The following is a 13,652-nucleotide window of genomic DNA, read 5'->3' as shown; positions in this document are numbered from 1 at the left end:
CACACAGCACCTGCCCAGGGACCAAGGCAAAAGAAAAACGTTGACCCTAGCCCCAGGATTCATCCTTTTCCACTCTGGGTTCCAGGAACTATTTTTAGCAGTGCCCCTCTATAAGGATCATGCAACCCAGGGACCTTGAGCAAGCTTACTGCCTTCCTCTGGGCCTCATTTTCCACATCTGCCAGCCAGCTGAGAAATCTTGCCAGCCTTCACCTCGAGGAGACCCGACTGGACATGAGACAGTTTTAGAGACAGACAAAACCTCCAGCCTGTGCTGCTGATGGTCAGTGTGGCCTTGGCCTTGGCCCAGCAGTGCTCCTTGGGGTGTCAGTCCCTGTCTGAATAGTGGTGGGTGAGGGGCCAGCTTTGCAGAGTGGCTAGATTTTCTAGAAACAGCTCAGGTCTGCCCTGGAGGGTTGGAAACATGAGCTCCAGGGTTTACAGTGATAGGGCCCGGGAGTTATGATAGGAATTTGGGGATTGGGCGGGGCAAGAGGGTTCTGAGGCCCCCAACACCTGCCTTATGCTGGCCCTGCCTTTGGAACCCTCTCAGGCTCTGGCCTACCTGGGGCAGGCCTGGGCCTGTGTTTGTGAAGCCATCTGCAGGTCAAGGGGAGGGCTCCGATTGACTAGTCAGGAAAGAGGCCAGAGTGGAGCAAAGCCATCAAATGCTCCAGGAAGCAGGTCTGGGGTGGTACACAAGGAACAGCACCCCACCCTCTTGCCAAATGAGAGCAGGAAATGCCCCCAAAGCAAACACTATCCTTCCAGAGAGCCCCAGAGGGTCCTGGAACCTAGCCTTCTAGTCTACCACCCACAGACTGTGGCTCAGACATGTTCTGTTTGACCCACACGGTGCTTTTTTTTTTTTAATTAATTATTTGGTTGCACCAGGTCTTAGTTGCGGCAGGCAGGCTCCTTAGTTGTGGCATGTGAACTCTTAGTTGCGGCATGCATGTGGGATCTAGTTCCCTGACCAGGGATCGAACCCGGGACCCCTGCATTGGGAGCATGGAGTCTTATCCATTGCGCCACCAGGGAAGTCCCCACACAGTGCTTTTAAATATGTGAATTAGTTGTCAAGATTTTGCAGTCAGGAGATTGTTAAATTGAAACTCAGATTTCCAGCTTCTCTTGAGGACTCAGCAGACCTGGAGCCCCTGGGCTGGCCCAGGCAGGACGTGCTCTCTCCACTTCTCCACCAGCACTCCCTTCAGTGGGTCCCCAACCCTGTGGACATGTGATGTCCAAGCAGTGACAACCGTCTGGCCTTGCAGACATCTGAGTGTGTGTCTGTAGCCCTAACCCATTTTAGAGCCGGGATGACTAAGACCCAGAGAGGGGAGAGGACTTGCTCAAGGCCACACTGCAAGTGAGGTTTGTGCTGCAAAGGGATCCAGGTGTCCTGCTTTCTAGCCCACACACTGGGCTCTTTTGACCTCAGCCTCTGGAGGAGGGTTGGGGGGCGAGGGGAAGAATCAGGCTGGCCCAGAAGTGGGTTCCGCAGTGCTTGTCCTCACCCCCAGCCCCTGCCTGCAGGTCAGGCCAGAGCAGGCCCCCTGAGGTGATGGAGTGGCGACGAGGGGTGAAGGGAGCAGGCTAAGCCTGCCTCCTCCAGCTGGTGCTGGATGCACAGTGTGAAGGAGCCTCGCTCCCTGCCCTGGGCTGCTAGACAGGCACCCAAGGAAAGGAGCCATTACAGGCTGTGACCAGTGTGGGCAAGGGGCCTGGGATGGACAGTGGTGGGGAGGGGGGACCCACCTTGGAACTGGGACCTGGTATCAAGGAGATACCGCCTCTGATGGAGCAGCCAGGCTGAGGGGCCCTCAGGGGAAGCTAGAGGAGCCTGGTGTGGAGGGGGGACTAAGGGGGCCAGGGAGGCTGGAGGCAAGAGGGAGAAGGAGGAGGTATGTGGCAGAGGGGAGGGCGGGGGTCAGAGTCCCAACCAACCATTGCCAGAATCCCACTGTTATCAACACTGTGATTATCAACCAAGGCAAGGGCCTTCACTTCTCTCTGGCCCTGGAGGCATTTAAAAGCCTACCCAGCACACATTCTGACCAGAAGAGGTGGAAGCTGGAAAAATGAAGGGAGGATGGGGGAGAGAGCGAGCGAGGCTCAGTGAAGTGGTGCTCGGTGGACAGGGGCAAAAAGAAGGCCGGGGAGGATGATACTATGATGAACAAGTACGGCAACAAGTAACAGCTCTATTCAGATGTTTGGCAACAGCTCTATGCAGATGTTTGGCCTGGTTCCGGCGAAGCAGCCCTCTAGGTCTGTGCAATGATTAGCCACATACGTTGGACAGAAGTTCAAAGTGGTTAAGTAACTTGCCCAAGGTCACACAGCCAGCAGGTGGAGAACATGGCTGACCTGCTGGCCTTCTGCCTCTGATCTAGCGCTCCACCCCGGGGAGATTAAGGAAGCTGGGAGGAATGAGGCTGGGACTGTGTCGAAGGGTTTCAGGTCTCAGTGGAAGCTTTTCTCTACCTCTGGGTGTTGGTCCAGTTAGGGTGGGCACATGGCAATGACCAGCCAAGGAGCCAGCCAGCCGGACCCTTAGGGGAAATCACCCACTTCCAGGAACCTCCGGGCAACCAGCCACAGCCTCAGGAGGTGAGACTTCTTTCTGACCCCACACGCTGGCGACACTGTGCTCCCTCTCTGTCCCCTGCACGTGGGTCAGAGGCTCTGGGCTTCGTTGCCTGGCGCGGGAGAGCACAGCCTGCTGGAGTCCACCTTCTGCCCCCCCCCCCCCGCTCCTTGGGGGGCCCGGGGGCTGTAGGTTCTCTGCCCTGCACTCTAGAACCCCTCCCTCATGGGGTGGAGCAACACTCCTCTGCCTCATTTCCCTGTTCCCACGCCGTTCTGTCCTTTCTCAGTACTAACAGTAATTCCCTAATACCACCCACTGCCCTATTGACTTCTGTCCCTACCATAGACATGGTCCCAGGCACTTCTGTGCATTTTCCTATCTGATCCTCACACGCCCCGCCCCGTGTGGAGTAGCCACCCGCAGCCCTGTCCTCAGAGTGGAGCCGACTCGGGCTCGAGTTCACCTCCCAGCTCCATCCCTCTGTGTGCTCCTTAGCCTTAAGCGTGTGGCACAGCCTCTTTGAGCTTCAATTTCCTCATGCGCAAAAGGAAATAATGCGTTCTGTGGTGGTTAAATGTTATGTATCAACTTGGCTAGGCGATGTTGCCTATTGTTTGTTTAAACATCTTTATTGAAGTATAATTGCTTTACAATGGTGTGTTAGTTTCTGCTTTATAACAAAGTGAATCAGTTATACATATACATATGTTCCCATATCTCTTCCCTCTTGCATCTCCCTCCCTCCCACCCTCCCTATCCCACCCCTCTAGGTGGTCACAAAGCCCCGAGCTGATCTCCCTGTGCTGTGCGGCTGCTTCCCACTAGCTATCTATTTTACATTTGGTAGTGTATATATGTCCATGCCACTCTCTCACCCTGTCACATCTCACCCCTCCCCCTCCCCATATCCTCAAGTCCATTCTCTAGTAGGTCTGTGTCTTTATTCCCATCTTGCCACTAGGTTCTTCATGACCTTTTTTTTTTTTCCCTTAGATTCCGTATATATGTGTTAGCATACTATATTTGTTTTTCTCTTTCTGACTTACTTCACTCTGTATGACAGACTCTAACTCCATCCACCTCATTACAAATACCTCCATTTCATTTCTTTTTATGGCTGAGTAATAAACACTGGTCTGGATGTGGCTGTGAAGGTATTTTGTACATGTGATTAACATCTGTAATTTAAGTAAAGGAGGTTATCCTTGATAATGTGGGTGGGCCTCATACAGTCAGCTGAAGGCCTTAAGAGCAAAACCTGAGGTTTCCTGGAGAAGGACTTATGCTCCAAGCTGTAATATAGAAATTCTGCCTGAGTTTCCAGCCTCCTGGCCTGCCGTACAAATTTCAGATTTGCCAGCCTCCACAATCATATGAGCCAGTTCCTTAAAATGAAATAAATCTCTCTCTCTCCATATATGCTAAATATATATCTTATTGGTTCTGTCTCTTTGGAGGCTCCTGACTGGGATACTTTCTATGGACAAGGTTGACACGAGGACTCCCTGAGACCCTGCCTCCATGCTTGGGGGAGGGACCAGCCCCTGGAAATGGTATGCAGTTAGTATTTGCTGTTGGCTACAGATGAGGGAACGGAGGCTTGGAGAAGTGACTTGTGCAAAGTTTCAGAGCTGGAGTCAAGATTCGAGCCAGGCCTGCCTTCCTGCCTCTCTCAATGTGTCCTTGCCCTGTCACCCACCTCATTGCCCAAGGGGCTGCTGGTGGCTCCCTCGCTCCAGGGGTTCCCTTTGGGTTTAATTAAAGCCCTCAAGCCCTGGTCAGGGGTGAGACCAGAGGCACTGTTGCGGCCTGGCGGGTACTGTTAACTGATTCTTGTGCAAGACTGGCCGGCTTGTGACGTGTCAACATTCACCAGCCCTAAAACTGTGGTGACCGTGCTGTGGCTTTTAGAGTCATTGTGAGTGAAATCAACCAGGAGAGATGGCTTCCCTTCACCTTAGGGAAGCCTTCTCAGCCCCACTGTGTACTCTGCAGACCTTGCAAGCTAATCTCTTTGCAGCATAGACCTGGGGTCAGCAGCACAGAGGCCCACAGAGGCCAGATGGGGTGAGGCAGTTCATGCCCTGCACCCCCTGGCCTGAGGGGAGGCCCCATCTCAGCTCCGGCCATTGTCATCTCAAGGAACACAGCCCAGTGTGACCAGGCCTTCCATTTTGGCCAGGCCTTCCTCCCATTTTTTGAGAAAAGCCTCACATCCAGATTTTTATGTGAGCACTCTAAATTCTTATTGTTTTTTAATAGCAAAAACTTATTTATTTGAATAGATAATATTTGTATATGCTAACAATGCAAATAGTATGACAGGGTAAACAGAGAAATTCCCCTCGTCCAGGTCTTTCCCCAGACACTACCACTGCTCCTAAGTTCTCACGGATCCTTCCAGAAAGATCCCTCTCATTTATTCAACATTTATCAGTTGATTGTCTACTACATGTCCAATGCTGCACTTATGAAATATATTCCTCTTCGCTCTTTGTACTTAATACTATAGCTTGGAGAGGGCCCTGTAAGTGAACAGGGAGTGCCCATCCTTTTTCACGGCTGCATAATACTCCACTGCACTGTTGCTCATGGTTCACGTGCTTAGCCCCTTACTGATTATTTGGTGGTTTTCAGGAGGTTGTGCCTACAAACATCCTTGAACATGCCTCCTCATATGGGGTGAGGACCTCTATGGGATATTTAGAAATGAAATCACTAGGTCAAAGGTGAAATCGAAGGTCAGAATCTTCATTTTTTGGTTTTTTTAATTTTTTAATTTTATATTGGAGTATAGTTGATTTACAATGTTGTCTTAGTTTCAGGTGTACAGCAAGGTGATTGAGTTATACATAGTCATATATATATTCTTTTTCAGAGTCTTTTCCCATATAGGTTATTACAGAGTATTGAATATAGTTCCCTGTGCTCTACAGTAGGTCCCTGTTGATTATCTAGTTTATACTGGTTAGCCAAAAAGTTCATACGGATTTTTCTGTAACATCTTACGAAAAACCCAAACAAACTTTTTGGCCAACCCAATATATAGTAGTGTGTATATGTTAATCCCAACCTCCTAATTTATCCCTCCTCCCAACCCACATTTTCCCTTTGGTAACCATAAATTTGTTTTCTAAGTCTATACATCTGTTTCTGTTTTGTAAATAAGTTCATTTGTATCATTTTTTTAGTTTCCACATATAAGTGATATCATATGATATTTGCCCTTTTCTGTCTGACTTACTTCACTTCATATGATCATCTCTAGGTCCGTCCATGCTGCTGCAAATGGCATTATTTCATTCGTTTTTATGGCTGAGTAGTATTCCATTGTATATATGTACCGCATCTTCTTTATCCATTCCTCTGTTGATGGACATTTAGGTTGCTTCCATGTCTTGGCTATTGTAAATAGTGCTGCAGTGAACATTGGGGTGCATGTATCATTTCGAATTATGGTTTTCTCCGGATATATGCCCAGGAGTGGGATTGCTGGGTCAAATGGTAGCTCTATTTTTCGTTTTTTAAGGAAACTCCATACTGTTCTCCATAGTAGCTGTGCCAATTTACATTTCCCCCAACAGTGTAGGAGGGTTCCCTTTTCTCCACACCCTCTCCTGCATTTATTGTTTGTAGAGAAGGTCAAAATCTTTGATTCCAACTTTGTTTTTTCTCTCGTATAGAATTGTATGCATTCTTATAAACAACCTCAGATTCTTGCTGGAGTGAGGTAGTTTTCAAGAAATAGATAAATAGGTTTACTCATTCAGCAAATACTTATTGTGTACCTACTGTTTACCGGGCATTGAACTAGGTCCCAGGGTGGCGGCTGTGAACAAGACAGATGCAGTCCTGCTGTCATGGAGTAGACAGTCTAGTGGGGGAGACAGACGTAAACACAAGCCCATCCAAACACGTGATCACATGAGAGTGAGAGCTCACACAGGTGGTTTGAGTGGCCAGAACAGGGACTGCTTTATTTGGGGGCTTGGAGAGGACTCCTGAGGATGGGACATTCCAGATGAGTCCTGAAGAATGAGAAGAGCCAACCAGGTGATGTTGGGGAGGAGGAGGTCGGGCTGGGGATCCATGACCTTGGTTGCTTCCAGCTCCGGTCACTACACTTCATGCTATAGGCAGTTGGAAATATCACCCATCGTGCCAGGCACCAAGGAGGTGTTGGATATGTTTCATTATATTGCTATCATTATGAGCAAAATGCAAACGAGGACGCATGGATGAGAAGTTGGGGGAAGTGGGCAGTACTTGGAAGATGGACTCGGGCTCTCTAGGCCTTTGAGGACCCTGAGGAGGGAGAGTGGGGAGGAGCTGGAAGGCCTCCAAGCCCTCGTTGAGGTCACAGAGGCTGGTGTAGCTGGTGGGAAGGAGCATGAGGGGCAGCAAAGGCAGTCTGCGCCCAACTGAGGGGACCCCCGAGAGCTAACAGAGAGATGGACCTTGTTCTGTGGGGTCTGGGATTGGGGGACAGCTCTGAAGCCTTGGGGTCAATCCGAGGTGAGACAGACCCTCGGCTTCAGGCAGAGTGAAGTGCCAGGTCCAGTCAGGGGAGCCTGGGGTCAGGGGAGGGCAGTTATGGCATTTACCCAACCTCCAGAGCCCATCCGGCTTGATACAAAGACCTGGTTGTGACACCAGCTCAGAGCTTCCCTCCAGCTAACGGCCACCGTCCCACCCAGCCCCTAGGTTCCTCTTTTCTGAGCTACCCACATGGAGGTCCGTTGGGACTTTGCCTTCATTGCTTTGACTTGGGGGGCCTGAGGGGCTAGAGGGGTCAGCAGAGCTGGTGGTTCAGAGGAGGTGCTCCATGAGCATTTGGTGAATGAATGAATGCATGCACACATGCATGAATGAATGGAGTGGTTAAATAGACGAGGATTCTCCATGGACTGTGTGTGAATGCATGTGTGCGGTGGTTTCTCAGGCCCCAGAGCTGGGGGCAGCTTGTGGGCAAGTTGTGTCAGCAAAGAGGTAAGTGTGGAAAGTGGGAAGCCGATGGCTGGTCAGCAGATAGTGCAGAGATGGGCAGGAGAATCTGAGCAAGGTCGTTACCAGGCACTCGGTTGCTTGGGCACTTGCATGAGTCTGCCCCCGGCGAGATCTGCGAGCACCCTACCACTGCACCCCATCTCGTCCATGCACAGACTCACAGGGCCCTCCCCGGGGTCCGTGCCATCTTCCTCCACGCCGTCCTCTGTGTTCACCCTGGAGCTGGTCGTCTTTGATCATGGTCCTGGTCTGTGGACTGCATGTGTGGTCAGGACCCAACTGAGGCCCCGTGGGGCTGGGCTGGGGTGAGGGCTGCGGGACAGATGGAGGGCAGGTGGCAAGTCTTCCCCATCGCAGACCCTAAGCCTCTCTCCTGGTCCTTCTCCTGTTGCCTCTGTGGCCAGCACATCAGATGACCATGGCTCTGCGTGGCAGCACTCCCACTTTATATCTGGGTAACTACATTTAGAAAATAGTTTTCCACAGCCTGCCCATGTCTTAGTAGACAGAAAATTGCTGGCAGCTCTGAAGTGACAGTTCAGGTTTGGGAGTTCTGAGGGCCAGAGCAGCCTGCTGGTCACATTCCCAGGTGCACACGCTGGATATCTCTCAAATTCACATGTGGTCCCAGGCCCACAGGTGCCAGAGTCACTAACACCCCCTCGTGCACAGCCACATGACCAGCCACTCTAGTCATAGGGACAGCAACACACTTAAAAACAGCCACATGGGGCTTCCCTGGTGGCGCAGTGGTTAAAAATCCGCCTGCTAATGCAGGGGACACAGGTTTGAGCCCTGGTCCGGGAAGATCCCACATGCCACGGAGCAGCTAAGCCTGTGCGCCACAACTACTGAGCCTGTGTGACACAACTACTGAAGCCCACGTGCCTAGAGCCTGTGCTCCGCAACAAGAGAAGCCACCACAATGAGAAGCCCACCCACCACAAGGAAGAGTAGCCCCCGCTCACCACCACTAGGGAAAGCCCGTGCGCAACAACAAAGAGCCAACACAGCCAAAAATAAATAAATAAAATAAATTAAAAAAAAACAAACAGCCACATGTAGGTGCAAAAGTCACACTTGTTGCCGGCAGACATACAAGGACCGCCACCATGCACCATGGTGATACGCGGTGTCACACACACGTGGGCTGGGCAGTGTAGGGTCATAGGGTTGTGCATGGTCCTTCACCTCTCACCCTTACTGCCCCCCCCCCACCCCGAGTGCTCACTAGCTCCCTGGGTTGTGTCATCGCTGTCCCTTCCCCCACCTGCATCCCTGATGAGGTCAGGGCTATGAGGTCAGTATGTCCCCCTTGGGAGCTTGGGAAACGTTAGTGGTTTGTAAATCACCCGAGTCCAGTCAGGGTCACCTTGGGACATTCGTGCACTTTCTAAAGGGCAGTTGCGTGTTAGGCACAGGCAGGAGACCAGAGAAGATACATCGAAGTGCACCTGAGGTGGCTCTGGTCTGCGTTCAGGCTGTTTAACAGGTGTTCTCTGAAAAAAATGTTCTGTGGTTAAGTAAGTCAGGAAAGCATATTATATAATTCAGCTGGGCTGAACAAAGGTGAACCGGTTTCTTGTTTGTGGGTTTTGGCAGGGCCGTGTGCTGCCAGAGCGTTCAGGGCAGTGTTGGGGGGGTGATAGTGTGGGTCCCATTTCCCACTGACGCTTTCTTCTCAGAGCCTCTGGTGGGCTGGGAGCACTGGGGCAAGGCTGCTTGGGTAGCACCAGCAATCCCTGGACCACTCACTCTGTGCCCACCCCAGGGCTCCAGATTCAGCAGCGCACCCGAGAATCTGCATTTCTACAATTTCTCAGGTGGTGCTTCTGGGACCACACCTGGAAAACAGCAGACCTTAGAGCAGCCAGAGGGATCTTTTCAAAGCAAAAATTGCCTGGGGTTCCTCCTCTGCTCAAAGCCGTCTCACTCAGTGGAAGCCAAGTCCTCATGGGAGTCTGCAAGGCCCACCCACCTAGGTGACTGCCCCCCCCCAAGTCTGTTTCTCTGTCCCTTAAACCCACCCAGCAAATCCCCACCTCGGGTCTTTGTGTTGCTGCCCCTTCTGCCCTGAAATGCTCCTTCCCCAGATCTTGGTGGCGACAACCCCTCCTGCCCTATCCTTTCCTTCTCACCCCTCCAACCCCGTGCTTGTACCCCTGCTCTTCCAAGAGGCCTGCCGTGACCACTATAGCTTCTGCAGCCCTCCGAGTCCACTCCATGAGGCCAAGGCCATGCTGTCTTGTTCTCGGCTCCATTCCCAGCGCCGAGCACGGCGCTGGGGGGCAGGGGGAGGGGTTGGGTGCTGTTAGATGAACAGAGCTGGAGCAGCCCAGGGGCCAGCAGGGCTGAAGCTCGGGCCTCCCCGGCCAGCCAGCCTGAGCAACTGGAGCCCTCACACAGGACGACCCTAAGTGGCACTCTCTGGTCCGATGGCAGGTCTGGTGCCCTGGGAGGGGGTGGCGAGGAGGGGAGAAGTACCCAGGCTGGGGTAGTGGGGAGTGGCCCTGTGGGCAACCAAGCTCTGTCACTGGCTTCATGCTCCTTATCAGTGCTGACCTGTGTCCTCTCCTTGGAGCACTTGGTGTCCTGACACGTCTCTCCAGAGGTCATGGAAGCGTGGATGAACTTGGCTCACCGGCACCTCACAGTGACCCAGGCGAGGTCAGAGGGTGTCCTGTGGCAGAAACCAGAAGGTTCTGAGGAACAGGGGCCAGGCTTGTTTTCCCCATCACACCCTCTATTGGCTCTGGCCTGGCCTAGAGGTGGCCCTAGTGGGCAGCTGGGAGAAGGAGGGTTAGCCCAGGCCTGTCTGGCTGCCGGGTGCATAGGAGTGATGGGGAGGGGGTGGGGGAATGGCAGACTCCCCTCTGACCCAGTCCTCTGTGAGGTCTGCGGGGTGGCTGCCCAGAGTCTGCACTGGCGTCCCTGGGGCCTGTCTGAGTCTGTGTTCTGCCTCCCTCCGAAAGTGGCTGTGCTGGCTGCACACCCACGGTCCTCCCCTGTCACGTCAAGGCTGTGGGTTTAAGCGGCCTTGGGTGTTGGGATAGTCCATGAATTTGCCCATGATGTCAATGGTGGCCTTGCTCAGGACTCCCAAGGAATCTTCTGACAAACAAGGCTTTTAAATTTATTTATTTAATTATTCTTAAATATTTATTATTATTTTTTTTGGCCGTGCTGCGTGGCATGTGGAGTCTTAGTTCCCTGACCAGGGATCAAACCCGTGCCCCCTGCAGTGGAAGCGTGGAGTCTTAACCACTGGACCTCCAGGGAAGTCCCTGACAAGCAAGGCTTTGACTTTAGGGTCCTCCTGCCCAGGGAGCTGGCATCAGACTCTGAGCCTTGCTCTGAATGGCTCTGCCTGGCCAGTGGACTGCAGGCTGAGGTCTCTAGGTCACTCATCCCGGCCCTCCTGGGTGCAACTCCATGAGCAGTGTCCTGCTTCCCATGTGCCCATATCTGCCCACACACGTGTGCAGGTGCAGGAAAAGTCTGCAGTCTGCGCTCCTGCACCTCCAACCCTGCCTGCCCTTTATTTTTTTTAATTGACAAAACATTATATTAGTTTCAGGTATACAATGTAATGAGTCGATATTTGTACGTATTGCAAAATGATCACCATGATAAGTCAGTTAACATCCATCGCCATACACAGTTCCAAAAAAATTATTTTTCTTGTGATGAGAACTTTCAATATCCACTCTCCTATCTATGTTCAAATACGCAATACAGTATCATTACCTATAGTCACCATGCTGTACATTTCATCCCCACGAATTATTCACTTTATAACTGGAAATTTTCTTTTTTCAGCTACAAGTTATTTATTTTTAAAAATTTATTTATTTATTTATTTTTGGCTGCGTTGGGTCTTCGTTGCTGCGGGCAGGCTTTCTCTAGTTGTGGTGAGCGGGGGCTACTCTTCGTGTTGGTGTGCAGGCTTCTTATTGTGGTGGCTTCTCTTGCTGCGGAGCACAGGCTCTAGGCAGGTGGGCTTCTGTAGTTGTGGCACGCGGGCTCTAGAGCGCAGGCTCAGTAATTGTGGCGCACGGGCTTAGTTCCTCCGCAGCATGTGAGATCTTCCCGGACCAGGGCTTGAACCCGTGTCCCCTGCATTGGCCGGAGGATTCTTAATCACTGCGCCACCAGGGAAGTTCCTACCATTTATTGAGAGCTAACTAGGTGCCAGGCCTGTGGTTTAATCCTACTGCAACCCTATGCTGTAGGGTTGTGTTCCCCCAAAAGATATGTTGAAGTCCTAACTCCCCAGTACCTGTGAATGTGACTTTACTAGGAAATAGGGTCGTTAAAAACGTAATGAAGTTAAAATGAGGCCATACTGGATGAGGGTGGGCCCTAATCCCATAACTGTGTCTTTACAAGAAGACGGAAATTTGGACCCAGAGGCACATAGAGAGGAAGGCCATGTGAAGAAGGAGACAGAGATTGGAGCTACGCTCCACAAGCCGAACCCGTGGGTCTACCAGAAGCAAGGAAGGGTCCTCCGCTAGAGGCTTTGGAAGGACCCTGCCAACACCTTGGTTTGTGACTTCTAGCCTCCAGAAGTAGGAGAGGATAAATTTCTGCTGTTTTTAGCCACCCAGTTTGTGGTGTCTTGTTACAGCAGCCCTGGGAAACTAATACACCTAGTTTCTGTTAGGATATCCATTTTACACGAGGAAATAAAGCTCAGAGAGGTTAAGCTCTTCCCCACAGGTACAAAACAAGTCAGTGTTGCACATGGAATTGGAAGCCAGATCTGCACAACTCCAAGCGTGTGGGCTCAGCCTCTCCCCTACGGACCCCCCTTGGCTCCATTCCCTGACCCACTACAGCACCCCACCCCCTGCAGCCTCAGGGGAGACCCCATTCCCTCCCAGCTGGGGACCACTGGTCTTCTTCAGTAGATCCTAAAACTCCTCCATGTCCTGGCTTCCCCAAGCTCCAGTCTTCCCTTCCCCAGCAGACTTCAGGGGTGCCCCTCACTGTCCCCCCGGACCCCACGTAGCCTCAGTCCTTGGTGCTGCTCTCAGCTGTCCACGTGGGAGTTCTGGTTCCCCACAGCCCGGACCCCTGATCCTCCTGTGCATCTCTGTGCAGTCATGATCTCCTCATGGCCACACCCCTTCTTCCTGCTGCTCCCAGGTCTCCACGGCCAGGCCTCTGTCCCCAGACCTCTCCCGCTCCAGCCCTGTTCAGGATGGACCCTCTAAAGGGGAGCGCTGACTGCACCGCCTCCCTGGCACCCCAAGCTACCAGCAGGCCCCACTGCCCCCGAGTGGCATTTGAGTCCACTGTCCAGGCCCCTGTGGGCAGCAAGGTTCAGACAGAGGAGGCCCCGGTTGCCTTCTCTGCAGTAGAGAAGGTCTCCCCCATCTCCCTGCCCCCAGCCCATTTGACTCCCCGCTCCGCCACCTCCACCCTGGCGCAAGGGCAGAAGCTGCCACTGCCCAAAGCAGGTCCAGGTTTGCTCAGCCAAATTTGGCGGAGGCCTGGCATGGTTTGACAAATCCTGAGCCAGCCTGTTCAGGAAAGGGAAGGAGAGCAAGGCCATACATAGCTCATTTGATGTTGTGATAGCCTTCCCCTGGCCCAGTGGGGGTTTGCACAAGGAAAGGTCATTGGAGTCCATGCATCCATGTGATGTAACCGGGCAGCGGCTCATACACAGGAGCATAGACATGTGGTGTAGCAGCTGGTGTTGGCGCTCTCCCTGCTCCTTCCCACTTACCGTTTTGGGGCACACAAGCCTGACTTCTTACTGCCAGTACCAGAGACCCTGTGCTGAGGGCTTTCTTTGCCCCAGAAGACCCTAGGCCTGGTGTAGGACTGGCTGGAAATGCCAGGCTGTCGAGTGTGGCTGGATAAACCCTCAATTCCCTCACCTCAGGTGAGATGACCCTGAGGCACGTTCTGTATTGGGTCACAGGCTCTCCAGCGACCCTGGGCTCTGGTCACCTGAGGTGGTAACTTGCTTAATAATGCCCTTCACTGGCTGCTCTCCATCTTTTGTCTCACGCTCCCACTCCCTACTGGTGTTTTC

The 13,652-nt window shown here is 52.4% G+C and overlaps 1 protein-coding gene across 1 annotated transcript in view; it reads left to right on the top strand.

The window, feature by feature from the left end:
- POC1A (POC1 centriolar protein A) overlaps window positions 1-13,652 on the top strand; it is a 97,155-nt gene that overhangs the window by 873 nt on the left and 82,630 nt on the right. The gene's annotated exons all lie outside the window — the stretch shown is intronic.

This window comes from Balaenoptera ricei, chromosome 11 (assembly GCF_028023285.1).
Source record: "Balaenoptera ricei isolate mBalRic1 chromosome 11, mBalRic1.hap2, whole genome shotgun sequence".
NCBI lineage: Eukaryota > Metazoa > Chordata > Mammalia > Artiodactyla > Balaenopteridae > Balaenoptera > Balaenoptera ricei.
This window is presented reverse-complemented; position numbering and strand designations above follow the sequence as displayed.